This window comes from Oreochromis niloticus, linkage group LG7 (assembly GCF_001858045.2).
Source record: "Oreochromis niloticus isolate F11D_XX linkage group LG7, O_niloticus_UMD_NMBU, whole genome shotgun sequence".
Classification (NCBI taxonomy): domain Eukaryota; kingdom Metazoa; phylum Chordata; class Actinopteri; order Cichliformes; family Cichlidae; genus Oreochromis; species Oreochromis niloticus.
The window spans coordinates 53,863,485-53,885,024 of NC_031972.2; the positions used below are offsets into that span (position 1 = coordinate 53,863,485).

Sequence of the window (21,540 nt, forward strand, 5' to 3'; positions counted from 1 at the left end):
AATGTGGCGATTTATTAATTTCAGTGTAAAAGTATTGCAACCCAAGAGAGAAGTGAAGAGTGTCGGTGTTAGAGATGGATGCAGGTTGTCGGGTGGCATTTCATTATGAATTTCCTTGGTGAAAGATGAGTGCCAGGGAGCAGTCAATTCAACACAGACACGAAGAGAGAAAGAGTGTTGCTAAGAGACAGGGATGCTGCACAACTTCCATCAGGAGCTTGACTCTGACCTTATATGCAAATTAGCTTCTGCCAAATCTTTTGTGTGAAAGCAACCGCGGTGTCACAGCTACCTGGCCTAAAAATGCTTTAATATCTAGACTCCTCTTAGAATGCAAAATGCACTTTGGAAAGTGGAGCAGTGCAATAAATAAAGACCCAGGCGCACTTGTTGGGGTTTTAATGGGGTCTAAATGAAGAGTACAAAAGAAGGATGAGGGCTGCTATGAACCTTTACTTGAATTGCTCTGTGTAGAATCAAAGGCTTTCTTCCCCTTTAGAAATAATGCTCTGGGAAGGGATATTCAAGAGCTGACATGTTTTCCAAAATTGCCCAGTGCAAAAAAAATTTCAGCTACATCTCCTGCATATTAAATTTAACTGGCTGCATTAAACTGTCCTGTAAACATTTGTTATTTACCTTTCTTCCTAAAGCTACCTGATGAACCAGGAGATTTTGCAGGTGGCGTCTTGAAGCGACATGGATTATTCACACGTGACACATCAATACTGCATGGTTTTCTTGACCTGTAAGTCATTTAACACAAGAATGATAATGATGCTGAGGGCGGGGAGGCGGGTGGAGGTGGTCGGACAGGGCAAATAGGTTGCGACCTGCGAAAAGGGGCTGTATCAGGTTGGAGCATTTTATCTGAAGTGGACACTGATAATGGCCTTTTAGACATGCCAGGTTTGATCTTTCACCACTCAAAAGAGAGAGTAAATCAATAATCGGAGTGAGCAGTGATATGAGGTTACTGTATGAGCAACTAGTAAGCAGGCGACAGCATCTGCACATGGCTTAATTGGCTGGACATTTAATGGGGTCAACATGAGAAAGAAATACAGATTCACTTATCAATAGGGAAATGTTTTGGGGGGTTCTGTCATGGAGCGCTTCAAATCAAATCCATTGTGCATTGATTGTACGTTATAATGTTTGGTCTTTACGCACGGAATAAACACTTTTGGAAATTCAGAAATTATGATCACAGCCAGCTCTTCACAGATTAACTTGAGGGAGCAATGAACACAACTTCAAGGCGCAAGCATAAAATAGCCATTTTAATCAAAGCTAAGTGAAATATAGATCCCTCTCCTCCTGGGGTTCTTCACATTATGCAGAGATACAGACCGAAAGAGAGTGGGAGGGAGAGAGAGAGAGGAAAAAAGAGAGGAAACGGAGAGAGAGAGAGTCCAATACACTACTGTGTTCAAAGCCAACCTTGTCAATAGTACTCACAGTGGGCTAGGGGAGTGTAATAGCACTTCCCTGATTCTACATTGATATCATATAATCCAGTGTGCCCTGTTTCAGTATCATATTTATCTAACCTGCTGGGGGACAGGGTAAGGGGGACAGTGTCCCTGCTGCTAGGAGCAGACACATTACACACTGCCTCGTGTATTCTTATTGATTACTCCCAACCCACAGCCCAGGGACCATAATTTAACTCAGCAGGCACTACAGTTAATACTGGAATTCAAACATTCCATCTACACTTCAAGAGACAAAAACAATTGACACTTTAAAAATGTGCAGGGCCTCTCTAAATGGGATCTGAAGGGAATGGATCTCCATTTTCTGGTCTGTTTTTTTTTTCTTTTCCTCTCTCCTACTTCAGTCTCCTGCCTGCACCGCTGCAGCATTGTTTCTGAGCAGAACTGTGGGCAAACAGCTTTAAATGAATTGCAGTGAGTCAAGGAAACTGGTAATCAAGAAGGACACGAAAAGATACATACATTCCTTTTCTTTTTTTTTCTTCTTTTTTACAAAAATGTTCTTTTATCGCTTCAAATATCTGGAAAAAAGCATTGACAATAAAAAGCAAAACAACGACAAAAAAAAGCATTTTCCAACTCTAGATAAAAAAGATAAATTCCTCTGGTAAAGTTTGAACACTGAAAAAAAAAATGACGAGATAACAAAAAGCACTATTGACATGACGTGTAAGGGTGGTGTGCCCTGCTCAGGAAATCACAGGTACCAGCAGTGGCAGGAAAAGGAAGCTGCCTAGTTTAATAAGAGTGTTTGAAATGTAAACATAAGGATAAAATTGAAGCTAGAGTAATTAAACACTTGCGAGGTTATACAGGAGAAGAAAAATGGATATCTTAAAACTTGTGCAGGACTCTTTGTTGGTGACCAAGTATGCGGATGTGGACTAAATCTATGTTGTTGCTGATCATTTTTAAAGCATACTGAAAGAACCTGTCTCTGTAAAACGTCGAGCCAGGAATGAGTACTATTCATTCGAAGGACATTCCTTCATTTGCTGTTTTTGATGATGGTGGTGCAGACAAATTTCTAACTCGCTGTTCCCATAGGTGTTCAGTTAAGTTGAGATGTGGTCACTATGAAGGCCATACGAGTCACATCATTTTCATACTCATCAAACCATTCAGTGACCCCTAATGCCCTATGGATGGGTGCATTGTTACATTAGAAGAGACCCCTCCCATCATGATAGAAATGTTTCATCGCAGCGTAAAGGTGATCACTCGGAACAACTTTGTATTGATTTCCAGTGACCGTCCTCTCTACGGGGGCAAGTGGACCAAAATCATGCCTGCAAAAGGCCCCCAGCAGCATATCAGAGCCACCAGATCTCCTCAGCGTAGGGGTCAAAGGTTTAGATATATGAAAAATTATTTGTTGTCCTTTTTACCATCTATAGAAACCAACTAACAAGCAACAAAAAAAGCAACAAAAACAAAAATATTGGTAATCCTGTAAGACAGATTATCCCATCAATAACTATTTCATAAACAAATCTACAAATTCAGAAAAAATGAGACCTCAGTTTCTTTCAAACTGAGGTCTCATTTTGATTCAGAAAACGATCAAGCCTTAGAAATAGACAAATCTAACATAGACTCTGCCACACTTTTTTAAAGCTAAAATGAGCATCACAGGGGATTAATATGCATTAATTAAATTGACTCTGTTTCCTTTAATGAGAGGGAACGGATTTGATGTTAATGCTGTTGATCTCGCAGAGGCTTCAATCCACCTAATTAACCAGTATTTCTGTAACACACTAAAATAATCAATAATGAAAAAAAAAGAAATTTCATCACTACCATGGATACAGATACCTGAAACGCATGAAATGCTACCTCACCTTGTGAAAAAACAGGCTTTTCAGTTTGGAAATGTTTCTTTTCTTTTCTTTTCTTTCTTTTTTCCTCTGGTGCAATAATTAAAATGACTGCTTTATCTCAGGTTTTAGTCATAGTGTGGCAGCACTCACTGTTGCATCTGTGTGCTGTGCAGAGATAGAGAGTCTGTGGAGGGCCAGGGAGCAGGCTCCAGAGATCCATCCATCTCAATCTGAGGCTACAGCTGACACCTTACAAAGAGGTACAATTAATAAGGGCATTATCCAGCAGTAGGCAACAATAGAGTCCTAACGCAGAGACACCAACCTCAGGAGGCCCAGGGAGGAGAAAAAGGGAGAGTGTGTGTTTATGGGTGGGGGAAGGGAAAGCCAAAGTGCTTCAAAATGGGATGCATTACAAGCGACGTCTTCGGAACATGAATTACAATCTATTAAAACCGAGGTTTATGATGGATGATGGAGGCTATTTTGTGTGCTAAATGGGTCACATTAATTTTACTGCTCTAAAATCTTACATTTACAGAAGTTTAAATGATGAAAGTCATTCATATTTTCAATACATCAAGTTGCTTAAGCTATGAAATTCCAGACTGGCAGAGCCGAATCTGAAAAACAAAACAAAACAAAAATGATTATTAGCTCTTTGTTTGATGACTGCTGTTTAATTTATGAAATGGTCATCATGAAATCTGAGCTATCAAATGCAGCATAACTGATAATGGAGCTCTCATGAAAGTGTCCTGTTAGTGCAGGTTGAGTGCAGCTCTGTGGTTCACAGGGGAGAGGGCGGGGACACTGCTGCACTGACATTTACAGCAATCCAGGAGTTGTTTGTGGTCACTGGACTGGAGACAAACGCTGAACCCCAAAGGTCAGAGGTTGGGGCTAAATTTCATCCACAGTGGAGGTCCCTCTGTTGGAAAAGACAAACAGAGAAAACAGCTGAGGTGTGAAGTGTTCCTGGTGTCGGGGAAATCAATCAATCGTCATGTATAAACACAAAAAGGAACACCAAAGGACTACAGACCTGCCTAAATGTTGGTACAAAAAGTGTTTAGCGTTGTAAAAAGAACAATAAACACATGCAGATCAATAAAAGACGAACTGACGGGTGAAAAAATAATCAGAGAACGTATTCTTAAATAACTCTTAAGGCTGTTCCAGTTTTTAAAAGGAGTCAAGAGTTCCCCCCCACAGTGATCTTTTTATATTTTCCTGCTCATTCCATGGGGAAAGGATGAGCTTGGTTATGGATTAACGCTGTGATCAATAACAAGATAGGAGCCCGGCTCTCTAAGCTCAAGAAAATTAATTCGAAATGCAGTCAAACTCTTATCGACCCACAGCCAGGGGTTGCTTTCATTGCAGGTAGTTGATAATCCACCAATATTGTGATGAGCAGCTAATCTCTCATTTGAAATATGACCTCCGCTGCACATAATAAAAGTTAAGGATGGCCATGCATTTGTTGTTCATACAGCATGGTCCCCTGGCTTTTTTGTCAGTGGTGAGATTTTGTGATCTATTCCAGGAGTTTGAGTTAATCTTCACTTTAGAGTTTGAGTCAATTAAACCAACTTAAAACATCTTGATTAGTAGCTGCTCTGAATTAATTATATGTAAATGGCGTATAACAGCTTTGAGTTAAGATTTGATTTTTTTCAACATTCTTTTTTTTGATGTACTAAAACTCATTTAAGAGAAGCTTTAAAAAGCTTTAAATAAAAGCTTGGCATGTGGAAATGCTTATGAAAATGATCATGGGTTAACTTTTGCATACTTTTTTTTAAATTAAAACACACCAAACAAATTAAGGGTTTGCTAAACATACAGCATTAGAGGTCTGAAAGAGTCCATCTTCAAACTCAAAAAGAAAATTTAATCAACTCTCATAAATGTAACTTTTGCAGGTTTAAATTCTTTCAAAACACTTCATATAGGTAATGAGAATCGCAATTTGTAATAATGTCCTAAATTTCATCAAACATCAATTTACTGGAGTAGCAAAAATGTTTCAGCAGAAAAGAAATCACTCAAGTTTTCTAGATTTTCTTCCAATTCCCATTTACTTTAATTCAATAACAGGAACAGCAGATAATGGCGATGAAGATGAAGGCTATTTAAATGTTGTGTTAATTATTATGCATCAAAGACAATTAATATTCAGTCTTCCTTTTCAATCAACTAATCAAAAGTTGTCCCTCCATGACACGGGGCAACACTTGTGATGTATCTTGGTCACCTCCAGCCAACATTATGCACAAACCTTAATCACTGAAGAGCCCGAGGAAAAGTGGTGTTATGCAAGTTTCAAATCAGAAGCACAACAAAGCAGGTTAATTGATGATCAACATAGTCTGACTTTAATGAGGCCACGTTGCCCATGGCCAGGCCCAGTCCAGGGTATACGGGACTTTCTCCTGACTGCTCCACTTTCTTTGATCTTGTTTGCTTTCTCCACTGCTGGGACTGTCATTGTTGGTTTTAATTACTTCACCACCAAATGGTACAGATAAAAGATAGGTGTCTGTAATTAATAAAATTTCCATAAATTTGAATCACTAACCAGTCTCATTAGCTTCTGCCTTTTGTTTTGACTGAAGTTCTCATGTCATCTTTTTCCAGTTCTAACTATACAGAATAATATTACTTAGCCGAAGAAATCACTTGATATGCACCATATTTTCTGATAATCAAATTCACTGTAGGTAATTAAATGCAGCACATACTGTAGTCCTCCTGCAATGATTGAGGTCAACCTGAAGGAAATGGCAATTGTTGTATTAAACCAATATAACACTCGAAAGTCTTTTCAATTAGTCATTTCTGAGGAACACTGGATGTCGATTTTAGTCAAGCTCAAAAACATAATCAAATTGTTGAAGAACTCATCTTTGATCATGTGTAATCAGGATCAGGGCTGTGTGATGCATCCCTGGGCCACAAACTAAATGAGTTGCAATGCTGCTGGCACTTACTGCTTTGGATGGCAGTCAGCTTGGCAGTCACAGAGCTGCAGTGTATTCACATGATAAAAAAAAGCACAGTTACACAGAGGGACATTTTGGGGGGAAAACACCTGTTGTTTTGGTGACTTTGAATACGTTAGCATTCTGATCAGATATGTGTTTTTAATGTGATCCCCCAGCCCCCCCGCCTCTTCTTTTAAATTTTATTTCTTTTACACAACTTGAACAACAATCTCTCAGCAAAAAAGAAAACAAAAACTTTATTCTTGAAGAGTTTAACACATTTCAAACACAATTTTGATGGTAAAAATGTGACCGCATACATCATTTTTTCAGGCTCACACCACTAAAAACAGACTTTATATTCAGTCGTTCGGTCCATATTAATAATTCATTGCATTACAACATAAAGCACCTGTATTTTAAATATAATAAAGACATCCTTCCGTAAACGTACTTTTTCTGTTTACCTGCAGCGTAAAAATAAAGCTATTCTCAATTATAGCACACCAGGTCAGACACAGGGAAGCAAGTCTTTGTTGCTTTGTGACAGTGCTCTATAATCTTGTAGAGAACAGCCTATCATTACCAGGCAGTGTGGTAATAGACTGACATGGATGCTATGGGGAGCAATTGATTCCACACATCAATCAGTAGGGAAACTCGCCTTAACGATTGCAGAGAAGTGGCTTGTTTGTCCTCAACATCGCGATAAATGCTAACACGAAGCGGTGCACAATATCTGCAGCTGAAAGCAGGGGCAGTTACTCATCATAAGAAATTCATTAGTCAACCCCTACTTTTCCCAGGTCCTTCCTCTGATATTGTCAAGCAATGTTTAATACCTTAAAATGTGTACTGATGTTCCCCAGCTTAGATAAAATGCTAAAAAGTGGCTACCAGCAACAAAGGCGTGATCTCAGTTTTCATTTCAGACCATTAATCATGCATATCAATGATTTTTTTTAAAGCCTACAACACCGAATTTAGTAATCCTTGTTAATAAGCTATGTTTCAAGTCTATTACTGGTGATAAAATAAACTACTAAAGAGATATTTTTAATATTGAATTTTATGAGTAATTTTTAATATATTCACTAATCCACAGATTTCTTTTTTGGACCTCAGATAATTTGCTTTTTTCTGCTAAAAAACAAAACTGTTGCCTTTTTAAAAAATAAAAATAATACTCTATGTCTTTATCGGTGCCAGTTAGTATAAAAGTCACAGCTGGATGCAGAGAATATACTATGTTCTACTCTAAAAGAGAAGGGTCCCACCTGATTAAGAAGGGCAGGGGAAAGACTTTGGCAGGCCAATGGGAGAGGTCAAGGATAGACCAACCAGCTTCACTCCCCCACCACATCATTTTTGTATGACAGCACCACCCTAAGGTTGAAGTTCACTGAGACTTTTCATGAACAGAGCGCTTAGCGTCAAACACAAGATTAAAGCGGGGGTGTCGCATCTTGGCAGGACCAAATGAAAATATCAACTGCTAAGCCCCCCTCTGAAAAGCCAAGGGACAGGTATCTAATATTAGAGAGTAAGCCTAGTTAGCAAAGGCAGCCTGCTGCTTTCCACATTCTCAGTGGTGGTCAAAAGGCCAGCCTGGCTTTGGAATTGCTTTATTGGTGAAATATATTACAGTAGAGGCCTGCAGAACTACCTTATTAAGGAGGCAGAGAAGAGATGCCCTTGTGACATATAGCAGGAACTGAGGACATTTCCATATTACAAGTCAAGAAAAAAAAAACCTCTGCTTTTCACAATTTAGAAAAAAATACAAATATAACAAAGGATTATTTCCCTAAAGTACAAACAGTCTGATAACTCAAAATAAAACTGAAATCAAGTATGGGATAAAAACTAAAAGGCACCAAGTATAGTAACGTTACACCCGAAATGGATCATTTTTAAATGTTAATGTTTCACGAAAGTGCTGTGATTGTGCTGTGAAACGCGAGTTTTATATTTTAAAGCTCAGATAGCTTATCTGAGCAGTGGTAACTCTTATAGCATATTCAGGATTTGAGGGAACACATTTTAGAAAGAAGCCATTTTGTTGTACACAAATGACTTGTTTTCGTCCCTCGCAGAGTAGCAACAGAAGCTGGTGCTTCAGCTCTTTAAGTGGCTTGGAAGCATAAAAGAGGCTTATCTGCCCCTCTCATTTCTTCTGCCACACAATCAGATGACCTGAGGAGATCTAAAGAGAAACAAAGCCAGTCAAAACTCTATCTATCTATCTATCTATCTATCTATCTATCTATCTATCTATCTATCTATCTATCTATCTATCTATCTATCTATTATTTTCAAAATGTCAAAAAGTTTCAATTTCTTCAGTTTCTTTTTGTATTTCATTTCAAACAGACAAATTGTCCAAAAATAAAGCAACGTCACATTTAAATAACAAGAAGGCAAAGCTCATGACCTAAGTTCACCCTTCCTGGCATGAAGACATACACAAATTCACCAGTCTGAAAACACAACTGTGCGGTTATGATAACTGAAATCAATTCACTTATATATATTTATATATATGAATTCTTTAATTTACACCCTCCCACATGTTTACTATTAAAATAGCTTACGGGTATTACTTGTGTTTTATCAAAATTAAAATAAAGAATAAACACACATTGTAAAATATTTAAATTATTTAAATGGATGGCTAAATTAAAGAATATATAATTAGTTTTAAATGAAAATTGGAAAAGTATGTTCCACATACCATTCCTTCTTTTTGACATTGTAGGTAAATAAATAGCTTAAAGATATTTTCTCCATATGATCCTTGCCAACGCCTATTTTTTTTTCTGTAACATCGCACTATTAATAATCAGAAACTCTAGTAAGACATGAAGCTGATCTCGAGGCTTTTCTATAATCCCTCCCCTGGAAGTGGTCTTTACTGGAAGGCTAGTTTGTGATGGGCTCACCCAGTAGCACAATGTTGCATTGGGATACAGCATTCAGCTTAAGCCAACTTATCAACTACATTCAAAGCACATCCATTGAGCTATGTGGGGAGACTTTTTGCCGATCTATTAAAAATACTCTTATCTGTATTTAGCATATGCTGTGTATGTCAGTGCTGGCAGCTTTAGACGGATTTACACTCAAAACACCTCAAGGTATTCTTGAGCTGAAACTACTGATAACATTCTGAAAGTTCTGCAGACAAGCAGGTTTTACAAATAGATAAATTCATTCAGCACACTGCTATATCGTATATTTACTTATTGTTATTTTTTGGTGGACAATAACTGTTTTTAAATACCATTTTGCCCTTTATTTCTTTAGTGGGGTTTTTTTTTTTTTTAGGAATTATTCTTTTCCTTCCACCTGCATATAAATAAAAGCTCTTTTAAATATTTAATTATTGCTTGATCACACAAATAAAACAATTTACAAAGTTAACAGAACACAGAAAGAACTTTTTGTAAGGTCATCTTGTTGTTTTACTTTTGATAATAATAACACTTTATTAAATATATTTTTTAAAGTTGATCTTTATTTTGTTGGGTAAAGTGAGAGAAGAGCAAAATTGTTTCTTGTAGAGAAAACAAACAGTCAAACAAGGCGGTCAGTATAAAAGAATTGCTGTTGCTAGTTAACAAGAACTTTTTGGAATCCAGCAGCAAATAATGTGGAAATAATCCACGCATCAGGCTTTCAGTGCGTTTCAGTGGGAAGTCCTTCAGAGGAAACACTGGGGCTGCAGAAAGCCTCACATTCTCTCTTTCTTTCACTTTTCTTTCTTTGCAGCAGACAAGGCTTATTTGTACTGCGGGATAATTACTATTAGACATAGGCAAGCTCATGTTTACTTTAACTAAGATGTAATTACAGCAAAAATTTGTTGAAATTTTAAAAATACACAAACTGATTTAGGGCTTTTTCGGGCAGTAAGGAGAAAAAGAACATTTATTTTTCCAAATCTAAACATATGGGAGGGGAATTTATTTATTCACAGAATTATCATGGCTTAACTTGCTGTTCTGATATTTATCCATAGATTTTTGTTGTTCTGAAATATGTTTAAAATATTAATATGTTTTTTTTTTTCAATTGCAGGCAAACCTTTATTTAACTCTGCTCTCTGGGCAGTAGAGGTTTGGCCTTTGAAGCGATTGAGAAAGAGCACCGTTATTCATGCTGCATTCAGTGCTGAGAACTGAGACTCCAAAAACAGCAGTATCCTCTCATACCTGTTGAGAACACTTTCATCCTTAATGGGCTCATTAGCCACATTGTTAATTGAGTGCTATTCAGGCCAACATCAAAGCTAATAATAATTGTTTACTTACTTACTTACTTCACTAAAATGGACCCAACTGTAGCATAATGCTGCTCTCTTGGAAGCTATATGTTCATAAAGGGACATATATTTATGAATAAACTGGAAAAACAAAACAAAAAAAAGGGCCACTCATCATTAAAAGTCTCCCTTCACACTTCACACACACACAGACACAGAATGCTGAGCCTTTTGTGGAGGTTTTATATAACAAAGCTGCTTCAGTTTGACTGAAAAAAAGAAAAAACGAACACACAAAAAAGTTCATTTAAAATTTACAGCTTTTGCATTTGAAACCTGTCACTGCCTTAAAAGTTTTCAATAGTTTGTTTTAATTTATTTATTTATTCGTTTTTACTTTCTTTTATAAAAAAAAACCTCCAAAACAAATGCATTATGCTTATGACAAAAAAAATAGACAAAGAACAAATAAATGTTCAGTGTAATTATGCAGCAACACTGCATAATTCTAATAACTAATAATTCTACAAGTACTACAAACAACTGCAATAATAATAATATTAATAACAATAATTATAATAATAATTTATTTTTTTATTTATATATAAGAACATATATTTTATTTTTGAGTTCTTGTCCTGTAAGTTTTCTCCTCCCACGCGCCGCTGCCATATTAGTGGATAATAGGATCCGAAAATGGAAGCTAACTCATTGGAATTAAATTTATCAGCATGTGCTCAGAGGTAATAAGCTGTCAGTTATAAAATGAAGATTTGTATTTAGATATATGATAGGAAGAAAAATGAATAGGCAAAATAAATGAAGCTGCTTTACAACTAAATTACTTATTTGGAGCCAACAGACCACGAAGAGAATTATGATGATGACAATGATTATTGCAGATAATATTTTCCCTATGGAGGTGAAGATAGCAAATATGAAAAAAAAAAGTCATGCAGGTCCACAAAGAGTTAACAGGAGGGAATGTTTGCAGAAATGTTCTGATAGAAGGGACCAAACCTTGAGGCATTATCAAACATTATAATGGAGGAAATCTAATTAGTACTAAGGAGGGACGTTGCTGTTCAAAACCAGACTCGGAAAAGTGCTGACTGACTCACAAATGTTTATATATAGAGATATAATAAGCAGCAAACATTGCTAATTTTTAAACATTCTGACAATCACACATAGTGCTAATTATATACATTTGTGGAAATGCTTGTAAAACAGTCTCACTTTAAATACGATTACAGCCCAGTGGGGAAGCTGAATATCCATTTCAAACTGAAATTTTCATCATAGCAGGATTTCTATTTTTAAAAGGCTGAGCTGATGAAAGCTGGTCTAAGCTACACCTAGGCTTGGGGCTAAAGCAGCTGCATTTCAATTGATTAGGTAGCCATGCATGATGAAAGTTTTAATAAATGACACCATAGTCAAAACATTTCAAAGAAAACAATCCCTGCTGTATGCCAGCATACTGCAAATATGCCAGAAACCACATGAGAGAATTAGATGAGAGGAAAGTGAACACAACTGGGTAACACATAGGCAAATTCAAACACACTGAATTTAACAATATATGACAGTAAGTGTCTTATTATTGCTTATTTTTGTCTGGTTCCCCACCAACTAATTTGTAGTTTGCGTAAGATGTCATTCTGCTATTTTTTAAGTGACTTGACAGCTGTGAATTGTTATTATTTACCTGTGCTGTGTATTAAAGAAACTATTTTTACCGGAACAAAGACATTTGGAGAATTATAGGTAAGAATTATAAATATGTTTATGAAAAGAAACAAGCATCAAGGTTTGAAAAATCTCTCTACAAAAACAAAAGTACTGAAAGCTGCTGGAGGTTTTAATATTTTAACATATATATATATATCACTTATTGAGAGAGAGGGAGAGATGTGATAGATATGGTTTTTTCATCTGAGGAGCCTGGTGAAAACAAGCAAAGAAAAGTGTATTAAAAATGCCGTGTCTATAGGGCTCATGTCTGATGTCTGTCAAATCATTAAAAAGGAGAGGCACTGTTATCGAATGCTCGGGATCAGCAATAGTGGTGGCACATCACTGAGATGAGGTATGTCTTCCATGGGGGCAACTTGAAGGCCTTTTGTGAATTTATAGAGTGCGATAAAATCAGCTTCATATTTCTCTGCGAAATCGGCTGATGAAAGAAGCCTGGGAGAGAATTACATGGCAAGAGTTTTGTCACCAGACTCATAGGCTTTATAGGCTGGGAATTGAAAAGGTAATGAGAAAAGCCATGCTGCAGTTTGGCTGTGTTTAATAAGTCATCATGCCTCTATCTATTGTTAGTCGCGCGGACCCCACCAAGATTGTGTTTTCACCATACTTAATACTCTGCAGCTAGCGGGCATTTCAATGGATATAATACATCCAGCGCGGTGGAGAAAGCTAGCACCTTATAGCACAGACACCATTACACAGAGTCGTGTGATAACAGTGAACAAAGAACAAAGTCTAAAAAATGAGACTGTTCTCCAGTTGCTTCTCTTCTTGAAGAATATGTGATTGCAATTAAGATAGATAGCTTTACCAAAAAAAAAAAAAAAAAAAAGGCAAATTCTGGGATGGGCTAATTACACGCACAACTTACAAGTATAATTCTCCCTTTCTGCACAATGCAGTTTGTGTCTGTGCATGTGTGCAAACACACAGAATTCGGGTTGCAGTCGACAACAAGATAAAGAGTGACGTAAACGCTGTCCTCAGGATACTGAGGATGATACTTGGCAGATGTATTTTTCTCCTTTTTAAAATTTGTTCATCTCATAACTCATCAAACAAATTTCCACCATCCCAGTGATCTCTTTATTCTTCTCACAGATTTTCTGTCTCTTAGTAAACTCGGCACACAGGAGGATAAAAAAAAAAAAGCAGCCTGAAGGAAAATGAATTTAAATGTGAGCTGATGATGAATGGCTGAACTGATTTTCTGGCAAGAATTAAAGCTTTGTAACGACACTTGACACAGACTGGATAAAAGGAAGAGTAAGACTAAAAAAAAATAAAAATGATAGGACTACTTTTTACAGTTTGTGTAATTACTGTATGACATATAATGGGGCATATTTTCCATTTTGACAGCACACTCTATAGCCATCTTTTGTCTTTATGTCACTGCCTCTGGGTATGCATGAAAACAAGACTATTACTACACTCAAACCTGGCTAGACTGTTTGTTGTGCAGTTGTAAACTGCCATTTACTTACATGAGCAGACTTGTTTTAAGAGACAGGCTTGTCATATACTCTGATCAACGAGAGTCAGTGTGAGGGATTTCTGGAGCGTGCAGAGTTTTTAACATGGAAATTGGCTTTGAACCCCATCTGCACAGGTCGGCACATCTTTGGGCAAAGCTCTGGTACTGCTGACAGGGAAAATGAACCATCAATTCTTTATAATGTGGCCTGATTATTATCCTACTTACCCCCCACAAATTTAAACTTTGCAAATTTCTGCACCCTATAAAATCTGCAAACTCAGAAAAAGAGAAGACCTTGTGTCTTCTTGCTCTTTTTTGGGAAAAAAAACATTAAAATTGAAGCACCATCAACACTGCAATTTCAAACTAAAATAACCTCATCAACTAAACACTTTTAGAAAAGTGCTTGGTGGTTTTACTAACACACTTCAACACATTTTCCAGAATACAAAAATCCATCATATCCATCTGGTATCTGAAAAGAACGCACCTCTACATCTGAGATAAAATATTCAAGCCAATTAAATGTTTTATATAGGTTAAAGGTAAGGTGCAAGTGTTACTTTAACATAAAATTCTGGAACTATGAAATGATTAAAAGTATCCTACCTGTGTAGAAATGTTGATTTCCAAATCAAATCAAAACCAAAGGAAACGAAAATAAAGGTTTATACTGTATGTTAGGTTCTTAACAAGTGAAATGGGACTCTGACTGTGAAATGTGATACAAACCAGAGCAAAGTTTGAATGAAGCATGTTCAGCAACTTTGGGAAGGGATCTGTCAACGGCCAATCTGAGATGTCTTTATTTGACACGATTGGTTTTGTTAGGTCTCTTGCGCCAGTCCAGCCTGCCGGTGTCCCTTTCACCCCTAAAAGCAGCTGGGCCCTGACCTCTGCAGCACTGGCCCTCAAAGCCGAGCTCTTTTCAGCTCAGGCATATAGGGAACCTCCCCATTCCCTCCCACAAGCAACATCCCATTCAGCTGCAGAGATAACTTTATTCATCTTGTGCATCATTGTATCCAGTTGAATGCAGATACTATGCAGACACTTGAGTGAATTGAACTAGCAAGCGTGCATGTGTTAAGGACAGGAAAGAAGGGGAGGTGTTATGTCTTAATTTCTTCATTTTGACAGAAAATTCATGCGTGGGTTCACTTTGAAAAGCCACCTTCAGCCGTTTCATTTCAGTGTGAGTGCTTGGAGCATACCTGAGGTATCAGATTTTTAGGAAGATGTGTTAAGATGACATTTTAGCACTTAAAATATGCAATCATGCCAAGAAATTTAAATACATTCTGGCAATTACACCAGTGTCTGCAGATGATTTCTCTCCGTTACTGGTGCTAATTTACATGAAAGTGCTAAACAGCTATTTTTTTCTCTCTTTTTTTAAATTGGTAAACTCTGGACAGACAGCTGGCAGGGACAGTTGAGCTTATGTTCACCTGCCTAACACCAAAACAGCACCAGGACCACCCTGCTTTTCTCTCATCATTCATATTCAAGCCAGGGCCTCTTGACAAGTCTGCTGATCTCACTCAATGTTTTGTGATTTGGACAATACGTTTTTCACTGTGTGGGCAAAAATGCTGAGGCCATCACACTTCTTGAAGCCAGTCTTGTGAGACTCAACTGAGGCAGAAGGTCTCAATTCTTCCTCCTCTGTGAGAGTTATCTCTGTCTAACGCTGTGGTCAGATAGAGCATGGGATTCTCGGTTTCCATACTAATGTGGTAAAAACAAACAAACCCCAAAACACACAATTAACACATAACTTGTGATTGAACGTAAAGATTCAAATTTAAACAATTTGCTGCTCTCCTGAAAGTTTCTCATTTTAAAGCTAATATTTTCTTTTTTATTTTATATAGAATTTGACAGAATTTCAGCAAAACATCTAAATACAAAATCCTCCCTGTAAAATTTTATTTATAATGTTAGTCTTTGTATAACATTATAATACAAAATACAGCATTTAATGAACCTTTTTTTTTTCACAAATAGAAGTGGCTTGACTGCCCAAATAGACATGCATTTATCATTACACTGTTTGATATTAGACATAGTTTTTCAGCTGTTTCATCACTTGTTTACAAGTCAACAAATATAAAGATAATATAAATAAATACCACAAACTTTAGGCTTTTCGCACCACTTTCAATCTGTGGTTTAATACGACGTAAAACGCAGTGGCAATATGATTCTCAATAAAAAGCGTGAATATTTGTGATGTAGCCAGTGGTAAAAATCCTTTTGGGGATTTCGATATCTAAAAGAGAGAGGTTTATACATTAGCGCTGTAGTTGCAAAACACTGTTGATATTCAAATGATTATTGTGCAAAATCTGGGATAAGCTTCTGTGTGAGAGCTCTTCTAAGTGCCTACAACTATTGCTAATTCCCCTTACCATTGTGGGCCGGACAAAGGCCTTAATCCCATTTCACTTTTGCAGAAGGCTGGGGCTATTTTCCCTCTCATAAACCAACAACACTCCCCCAAGCCAGAGCTGAGAGGTTCTGAGAAAGGGGCCAGTGTGTGCATACTTCAAGGCTTTTTTGTCCAGCTTGGCTAGTGCTCTGCATAAACTTTTAAGTGGTCCCAGTAGGCCTCAAACACCTTTTGGCAGAAAAAATAAGCTACCACAAACTGTAAAAAGGAAACCAAACACTCTCTTAACCTGGACAATACAAAAGAAAATATATGAAGTCTTTTATAACTCAGACTGGGTCTGGGCTGCAAAGAGTTAACACGCTTTTTTCAGGCGCTATAGTAAAGGAACTTTCATTCTTCTGAAAGCAGCTCTCTTTCTCTGCATTGTAAATCCTTTAATACATTATTTATAACATGGTGGTCCACTATCAAAGAAAGTGGAGTAGAACAGGATTCAGTTCTTGTACTTTGTAGTATAGCTTTAGTTTGCAGTGAAAATAAATCCACTTCTCTGACTTTGACATAATATTTTCTCTTTGTTATTGAACCTACTTTAATTCTACCTTTTAAATTTATGATTTAATTAAAACAAGAGACACTTTAAGGGATTTTGTCCATTCCAATTATAATTTCATCACAGAACCCTCACTGCAAATATGAAAAAATATCAAGACATACAATAACTTTGATTTTTATTGAACTCTGCAGTATGTCATTTTTGAATTTTATGCCATATTTGAAGAATAATCTAAGTCTGATTATCACTTAATTTCCCTTTTGAAAACAGGGATGATGAATGTAACATATATGTAAAGACTGTCTTTTTTTCTATTAAATTGCATTTTCTTAACAACAACAAGAGCAGAATGTGTGCAAGTGTGAGTTCTTGAATATATGCATGACTGGCAAAGCTCCCTGGAACTGAGAGCAGTGCCACTAGCTCAGTTGTTTAGTAAGTAAGTGATGGCTTTATTCAGCTGCTGTGTCATGCAGTGCATGTGAACCAGCATGCAGACCAGCATGTGGCCTGTGTTGGCTCATGTTAGGTGTGTAGTTGGAGGGTTTACTCGCACTTAAAAAGGAGGGGCACAGCAAATACAAATCAGCCAGGAATTTTCTTCGACAGCCAGACAAACCATTCTCCTTTAATCTTAATCAATTAGACACCCATGAAGTGCAAACAAATCACAAACCTGTCAGCATACACAATACAGTGTAAAGAATCTGCAAATTACATGCAGTGTAGACAAGCTGTACCCCTTCCTACAAAGCTGCTGGGTTGAGTTTCCTAAAAAGCTTCACATCACCCAGCTCATATTTGTGCCACTGACTTACAGTATAATAAAGAGGATCTCTTTGCTAAGATGCCCACCGGAGTCCAGAACTGTTAGCTTAATATCCACTGGGATCCACTGGGGTTAGTGTAGCCTTTCACATACAATACTCAGTCCTGGAAAGTGATACGTCTTTGCTTGATGTTAATGGTTTATAACATCCCATGATAGCTAAATTTATCTCTGGAAAACCTGGCCTAATGATATTTCCCTTGCTCAAGTTGACAAAGAGAAAATCCATGGTTAAAGTACTATTGAATTTTCACACCTGCATACAGGGAGTCATGTATCACATTGTTTCGACTCTTAACTGCACAAAAGTACACCTGAGGGTTTTCTTACTGCTTGGGGGTGGAGTGTTGGGGGTCAAGAAAACCCACCATACCTATTTGTTGGTTAACATTTACACTGGTTGACAAATAAAGAGAAACAAAGGGCTTGAACATTTGTCAGAGCCATATATGAGATAATATTCCTTTGCTAATTTATGTGTTAATGACAATTATTTCATTTATGATATGTTACTTGCAACTTTGTTCTATTAAATAATTGTGACAAACTGGTTGGTACAGCCATTAAACATGTGATTAGTGTGATTAGTAACATTGTTTCTTATTACTATAGCAACTTTTTTTTTTTAAAAGAAGGAACAGCTGTCGAATAGATACAATATCATGACAAACTGCTACTCAAAACACACTACCAGTAACCTGTAAGTATTTAAAGGGGAAGATGACAACTGGTAATATGAGGATAATCTACTCAAAAATGGTGCATTGTGTTTCAACTATCGCCAAGTGGAAGTTTTACTTAATTCCATCCCATATGCAGACATTTTGGTGGGTTGTTTGAAGATTTTATTTGTTAACCACTACCGCATGTTTCAGCTGACTAACCTTATCCATGTAGTTATTTTTTTAGCACTTCCTCTCCATAACCTAAACCAAGTAGCTTTGGTTGTCTAAACCTAACCAAACCTTAACCATACTGTACTTGTCATAAGCAGATGTTGTAGGAATAATCAAGTGGAAAATGTTGGCAGCAAATGCTCAAAAATGTTGTCACGAGCGTAATCTGGGTTTCCGAGAAATCATCCAATATCAGCGGCCTGTCTGGTGAGTGGGTTGTGTAAAAATGATCTTTGCAACCAACATGTTGTGAGTTTCCCCACAGTAAATGTCCTGGCAGTAGGATCTGGCACAAGAATCATTTGCAGGGTGTCCTGATTCAGTTACTAATATCCATTCAGCTGAATGCTGTCTGTGGTTGCAAAATCTAATTTAACCCATTTATCCAGCTTCGAATGTAATGATCACAGAATCTACTCACATGCTCAGTAAGCCTGTATGTATGCTTTTGCTGAAATCGCTGTGTTTCTTTTTGTACTATTAGTTTGGCAACCACTGGTAACCACTTTTGATCCTCTTCTGGCTACAGATTTATAGTTTTTCCTCAAGGAGTTTCAAAGTGCATTTTGGCACCTGTCATAAAAAGCAGAAACGAGAAAATATAGTGTTTAATGTCAGTTTCTTAGACAAACTTTTTTTAATCCTCTGTCACAGCTTCTTTAGAATGATATATTCATTGAAGCAAGAAAAGAGTATTTTCTTTATTTGGAAAGAAATACCAATTTAGAAAGCAAACATTATACAAAATGGCTTTCATGCTTGTAGTGTATGAAAACTTTAAACGAAGCATCTATAAGATGTAATAGTATTATTAGCTATAATACATTTATTAGTTATGTTAAATCATCAACAGATTTTTTTTTAATCAAAAACCGAAACCCTTCTCTTAGGAGGCAACGAAGAAGCGTCCTGTTCAGATATCCATACCACCTCAGCTGGCACCTTTCGATGAAGAAGAGTACTGGCTCTGCTCTTAGCACGTCCTGCGGGACCAAGATCCACACCATCTCTAAGGCTGAGCTCAGAGACCCTTTGGAGAAAACTCATTTCTGTTGCTTCTTTCAGTCAGTATTCACAGTCAACCATAGGTGAGTGTAGGCACACAGATTAAACTTTAACTTGACAGCTTTTAAATTTATACCCACCTCTTTCTTCACCACAACAAACTGTTACACCATCCAAACCAATGTGCCTGTCAATTTCTTGTTGCACTCTACCCTCACTTGTGAACAAAACCTCGGGATACTTGAACTTCTCCACTTTGGGCAGGAACGTATTTATCCATGACCAGGCATCAGTACTCCACCCTTTTCTAGCTGAGAACCATGGCCTCAGATTTGGATGTGCTTATTCTCAACCCAGCTACAAACCACCTCAGTGTAATCTAGGAGCCACTGCCTCATGGAGCCAAAAGAAGCACGTCATCTGCAAAAAGCAGGACAAGATCATTTTGTCAAATCTGTGAGATTTGACAAAAAATATACCTCTGGAGTTTGCAGTCAGTAGGATGAAGGTAAAACTGACTTTGAACTAGTTTGAACTAGTCTGAACTGTGAGGTGTGCTGTAGTAGTATGGAATTCCAGGTCGATTATCACAGTCCATTAGGTCCTCATGTTCAGTGAATGTTGGACTTCAGAGTAGCTCCTTGGTTCTAATCCTTTGTGATGAGGATAAGGAGGATTTCCATTTTGGGAACCTCAGGATAGAACCCCTTCCTTTTGCAGATGATGTGATTCTGCTACTTCATGACAGTATGAACTTCAGCATGCAATGAAGTGGTTTGCAGCCAAGTGTTAAACAGCTAGAATGGGAATCACACCTGCAAGTCTGAAGCCATGGTTCTCTGCTTGAGAGAGAGGTCACCCTAATTGAAGGAGTCATAGTATCTTGGGATCTTATGCACAAGTAATGAGAAAGTGGAGCGTGAGTTCAATCGGCAGACTGGTGAGGCATCAGTAGTAATGCAGGAATGGTATCAAACTGTTGTAGTGAAGAAAGACACTGAGCCATCTGCGTTCCAACCCTCACCTATGGTCCTGAGATCAAGGCCCTGAATACAAGTCGCCGAAATGAGTTTTTTTCTGAAGGGTGGCTGGGCTCAGCACACACACAGGGTGACGAACTCAGACATCCAGAGAAATCTCAAAGCCATTTCAAAAGGAGTGGCAGCTGAGGTGGTTAGTGCATCTGGTAAGCATCTCTCCTGAATGCCATGGAGGTTTTCTGGGCATGGCAAACTGGGAGGAGACCCTGGGCTATACCCAAAACCCATTAGAGAGATTATGCATCTCATCTAGCCTGGGAAAGTCTTGGGATCCCCCAGGAGGAACTGGAAAGTATTTCTTGGGAGAATATCTGGGTATATACCTGAATATTTGGAATATCCTGCTTAGCCTGCTGACACTGCAACAAAACTTTCAATAAAGAGGAAAATTGTGGCTGGATGGATGGATGGACCACCAGAGGAATTTTTGCCATGTAATGCATGTATAGAACTGTGGATGCAAATCCTGAGAGACTAACTTTAATCAACTGCTAGCCAGACACTCAAAACAGAAATGCAGGAAACTGGTGGCCCAGCTGAAGCCAGTCCTAAGAATTCCATGGTAATTATGTGCTATAGTTAATGTGACTTTATGGACTAATGCACTAATAATGCAGAAGCTGGAATTTATTCACATGTATCAGATACATTTATCAAAGCACTTTAGTCCAAGGCAAAAAAACAAAAACAAAACATTACTTGACAAACAACACTACACTAGCAAAACACTGTTAACATGAATGCATGTCTGCGTATGCACAATGAACTTTTCCTTAAGGAACCTAGTCTCTGGACACTGAAAAAGTGGTCACTGTTACTATGGTTGGCGACCTGTCCAGGGCGTGCATCTCGTGTTATGGTAGCTGGAATAGACTACAGGCCAAACACCACCCCGGTAAGGGGACGAGAATAGATGGATGGATGTTAACTATGGTAACCATTGTAATATAGAAACATTGCTTTAATAGTGTTGCAAATAGTTTTTAGACAGCAGCAAGT

At 37.6% G+C, this 21,540-nt stretch overlaps 1 long non-coding RNA gene across 3 annotated transcripts in view; it reads right to left on the reverse strand.

Moving 5' to 3' along the window:
* Positions 1 to 2,973: 2,973 nt before the first annotated feature.
* The window catches only part of LOC102081862 (uncharacterized), a 96,826-nt gene continuing 78,259 nt past the window's right edge, over positions 2,974 to 21,540 (reverse strand). For 2 of the 3 annotated variants that reach the window (XR_002062991.2, XR_003220698.1), the window contains one exon: positions 2,974 to 4,253. This is a non-coding gene — a long non-coding RNA (uncharacterized LOC102081862). The remainder of the gene's footprint in view (positions 4,254 to 21,540) is intronic. The other variant, XR_003220697.1, reaches the window with a different exon arrangement.